The following is a 4,898-nucleotide window of genomic DNA, read 5'->3' on the forward strand; positions in this document are numbered from 1 at the left end:
GTACTACTGTTTTCTATTCAATTCATCTTATTTCACTTCTAAGATATTCATTCGCACTTCAACCTGAATGTGATGAACGTGACAATCATCATCATTCCCTATGAACGCGTGCCTGACAACCACTTCCGTTCTACCTTCGACTGAATGTGTATCTCTTAGATCTCTTAATCAGAATCTTCGTGGTGTAAGCTAGAATGATGGCAGCATTCAAGAGAATCTGAAAAGTCTAAACCTTGTCTGTGGTATTCCGAGTAGGATTCAATGATTGAATGACTGTGACGAGCTTCAAACGCGCGATTGCTGGGCGTAGTGACAGACGCAAAAGGATAGTAAATCCTATTCCAGCATGATCGAGAACCAACAGATGAATAGCCGTGCCATGACAGGGTGCGTTGATCATTTTCACTGAGAGGATAAGATGAAACCATTGACAAGGGTGATGCCTCCAGACGATTAGCCGTGCCGTGACAGGGCATTGGATCATTTTCCCAAGAGATGACCGAAAGTAGCCATTGACAGTGGTGATGTATCACATAAAGCCAGCCATGGAAAGGAGTAAGACTGATTGGATGAAGATAGCAGGAAAGCAGAGGTTCAGAGGAACGAAAGCATCTCTATTCACTTATCTGAAACTCTCACCAATGATTTACATAAGTATTTCTATCCCTATTTTATTATATTATTTTCGAAAACTCCATAACCATTTGATATCCGCCTGACTGAGATTTACAAGGTGACCATAGCTTGCTTCATACCAACAATCTCCGTGGGATTCGACCCTTACTCACGTAAGGTATTACTTGGACGACCCAGTGCACTTGCTGGTTAGTTGTGCGAAATTGTGAACCATGGTATTGGCATCATGTTTTTGGCGCCATTACCAGGGAAAGAAAGAGCGATGAATTTTTTACATAATTAAAGTGTAATTACAATATCCGCGCCCCAAGTTTTTGGCGCCGTTGCCGGGGATTGTTCGAGTTTGGACAACTGACGGTTCATCTTGTTGCTCAGATTAGCTAATTTTCTTTTTGTTTTGTTTTCAAAAATTTTTCAAAAATCTTTCAAAAATTTCTCCTTTGTTTTCGAAAAAATTTTTTAAAATAAATGTTTTCAAAAATATATTTTTCTTCAGAATTTTTAAGAATGAATTCTAGTGTTTCATGAAGCATGGCTGGCTGTAAAGCCATGTCTAATACGACTGTAGGGCATGTTAGACGTGTCATGTCTGAGTTACATACTAAAGCTTGGCTGGCTATTAAGCCATGCCTGACCCTTTGATTGGAGCTTTAGAGCATAAGATTCCTGGAATTCATATTAAAAATTTTGAATCCTTATTTTTCTCTTTTCTAAATAATTTTTGAAAAATATAAAATAAAAATCCAAAAAAATTAGAAAATCATAAAAATCAAAAATATTTTTTGTGTTTCTTGTTTGAGTCATGTGTCATGTTATAAGTTTGGTGTCAATTGCATGTGCATCTTGCATTTTTCGAAAATAATCATGCATTCATAGTGTTCTTCATTATCTTCAAGTTGTTCTTGGTAAGTCTTCTTGTTTGATCTTTGCATTTGCATGTTTTGTGTCTTTTCTTGTTTTTCATATGCATTCTTGAATTCTTAGTGTCTAAGCATTAAAGAATTCTAAGTTTGGTGTCTTGCATGTTTTCTTTGCATTAAAAATTTTTCAAAAAATATGTTCTTGGTGTTCATCATGATCTTCATAGTGTTCTTGGTGTTCATCTTGACATTCATAGCATTCTTGCATGCATCACATGTTTTGATCTAAAATTCTCATGCATTGCATCATTTTTCTTGTTTTTCTCTCTCATCATTAAAAATTCAAAAATAAAAAAAAATATCTTTCCCTTTTTCTCTCTTAAAATTTCGAAAATTAGATTTGATTCTTTCAAAAAATTTTAAAAATCTAGTTGTTTTCATGAGTCAAATCAAATTTTCAATTTAAAAATCTTATCTTTTTCAAAAATCAAATCTTTTTCAATTTTCTTAGTTATTTTCAAAAATTCTAAAAACATTTTTCAAAAACATTTTTCTTATTTCTATATCAAATTTTCGAAAATAACAATAACAATTAATGTTTTGATTCAAAAATTTCAAGTTTGTTACTTACTTGTTAAGAAAGATTCAAACTTTGAGTTCTAGAATCATATCTTATGATTTCTTGTGAATCAAGTCATTAATTGAGATTTTAAAAATCAAATCTTTTTCAAAAAAAAACTAATTTCAATCATATCTTCTCAAAAATATCTTCTCATCTTATCTTTTTCAAAAAAATTTGATTTCAAAATATCTTTTCTAACTTCCTAACTTCTTATCTTTTCAAAATTTGTTTCAACTAACTAACTAACTTTTTGTTTGTTTCTTATCTTTTTCAAAACTACCTAACTAACTCTCTCTCTCTCTAATTTTCGAAAATATCTTCCCCCTTTTTCAAAAATTTCTTTTTAATTAACTAATTATTTTAACTTTTGATTTTAAAAAAAATTTCGAAAAAAATTACTCACATTTTTCGAAAATCACTAACTCTTTTTCAAAAATTATTTTCGAAAATTCCCCTCCTCTCTCATCTCCTTCTATTTGTTTATTCATCTACTAACATCTCTCCCTCACTCACAAAAAAAAAGAGGATCTCTATTATTATTATTTTTCTGTGCCCTCTTCTTTGTCATATAAGCAGGAGCAAGGACAAGAATATTCTTGTTGAAGCAGATCCAGAACCTGAAAGGACTCTGAAAAGGAAACTAAGAGAAGCTGAATTACAACAAACCAATAAGCACCTGTCAGAAATTATCAAACAGGAAAAGGAGATGGCAGCTGAAAATAATAATAATGCAAGGAGAATGCTTGGTGACTTTACTGCACCTAATTCCAATTTACATGGAAGAAGCATCTCCATTCCTACCATTGGAGCAAACAACTTTGAGCTGAAACCTCAGCTAGTTTCTCTGATGCAGCAGAACTACAAGTTTCATGGACTTCCATCTGAAGATCCTTTTCAGTTCTTAACTGAATTCCTGTAGATCTGTGATACTGTTAAGACTAATGGAGTAGATCCTGAAGTCTACAGGCTCATGCTTTTCCCATTTGCTGTAAGAGACAGAGCTAGAATCTGGTTGGACTATCAACCCAGAAACAGCCTGAACTCTTGGGATAAGCTGGTCACGGCTTTCTTAGCCAAGTTCTTTCCTCCTCAAAAGCTGAGCAAGCTTAGAGTGGATGTTCAAACCTTCAAACAGAAAAAAGGTGAATCCCTCTATGAAGCTTGGGAAAGATACAAACAGTTGACCAAAAAGTGTCCTTCTGACATGCTTTCAGAATGGACCATCCTGGATATATTCTATGATGGTTTATCTGAGCTATCAAAGATGTCATTGGATACTTCTGCAGGTGGATCCATTCACCTAAAGAAAACGCCTGCAGAAGCTCAAGAACTTATTGACATGGTTGCTAATAACCATTGCATGTACACTTCTGAGAGGAATCCTGTGAGTAATGGGACGCCTATGAAGAAGGGAGTTCTTGAAATTGATACTCTGAATGCCATATTGGCTCAGAATAAAATATTGACTCAGCAAGTCAATACGATTTCCCAGAGTCTGAATGGAATGCAAGCTGCATCCAACAGTACTCAAGAGGCATCTTCTGAAGAAGAAGCTTATGATCCTGAGAACCCTGCAATAGCAGAGGTAAATTACATGGGTGAACCTTATGGAAACACATATAATCCATCATGGAGAAATCACCCAAATCTCTCATGGATGGATCAAAAGCCTCAACAAGGCTTTAATAATGGTGGAAGAAACAGGTTTAGCAACAGCAAGCTTTTTCCATCATCCACTCAGTAACAAACAGAGAATTCTGAGCAGAATCCATCTAGCTTAGCAAATTTAGTCTCTGATCTATCTAAGGCCACTGTGAGTTTCATGAATGAAACAAGGTCTTCCATTAGAAATTTGGAAGCACAAGTGGGCCAGCTGAGTAAAAGGATCACTGAAATCCCTCCTAGTACTCTCCCAAGCAATACAGAAGAGAATCCAAAAGGAGAGTGCAAGGCCATTGACATAAGCACCATGGCCGAACCTGTAAGGGAAGGAGAGGACGTGAATCCCAAGGAGGAAGACCTCCTGGGACGTCCAGTGATCAATAAGGAGCTTCCCTCTGAGGAACCAAAGGACTCTGAGGCTCATCCAGAGACCATAGAGATTCCATTGAACCTCCTTATGCCATTCATGAGCTCTGATGAGTATTCCTCTTCTGAAGAGAATGAGGATGTTACTGAAGAGCAAACTGCCAAGTTTCTTGGTGCAATCATGAAGCTGAATGCCAAATTATTTGGTATTGAAACTTGGGAAGATGAACCTCCCTTGTTCACCAATGAACTAAGTGATCTGGATCAACTGACATTGCCTCAGAAGAGACAGGATCCTGGAAAGTTCATAATACCTTGTACCATAGGCACCATGATCTTTAAGGCTCTGTGTGACCTTGGTTCAGGAATAAACCTCATGCCCCTCTCTGTAATAGAAAAACTGGGAATCTATGGGGTGCAAGCTGCTAGAATCTCATTAGAGATGGTAGACAATTCAAGAAAACAGGCTTATGGACAAGTAGAGGACGTGCTAGTAAAGGTTGAAGGCCTTTACATCCCTGCTGATTTCATAGTCCTGGATACTGGAAAGGAAGAGGATGAATCCATCATCCTAGGAAGACCTTTCCTAGCCACAGCAAGAGCTGTGATTGATGTGGACAGAGGAGAATTGATCCTTCAATTAAATAAGGACAACCTTGTATTTACAACTCAAGGATCTCTCTCTGCATCCATGGAGAGGAAGCAGAAAAAGCTTCTCTCAAAGCAGAGTCAACCAAAGCCCCCACAGTCAG

At 36.4% G+C, this 4,898-nt stretch overlaps 1 non-coding gene across 1 annotated transcript; it reads right to left on the reverse strand.

Annotated features, from left to right (window-relative positions):
* Positions 1 to 3,220: 3,220 nt before the first annotated feature.
* LOC148553851 (small nucleolar RNA R71) lies at positions 3,221 to 3,328 on the reverse strand. The gene has a single exon (XR_015893447.1). It is a non-coding gene; the product is annotated as a small nucleolar RNA R71 (small nucleolar RNA).
* Positions 3,329 to 4,898: the final 1,570 nt, after the last annotated feature.

This window comes from Arachis ipaensis, chromosome B7, assembly GCF_059453495.1.
Source record: "Arachis ipaensis isolate K30076 ecotype BB chromosome B7, ASM5945349v1, whole genome shotgun sequence".
NCBI lineage: Eukaryota > Viridiplantae > Streptophyta > Magnoliopsida > Fabales > Fabaceae > Arachis > Arachis ipaensis.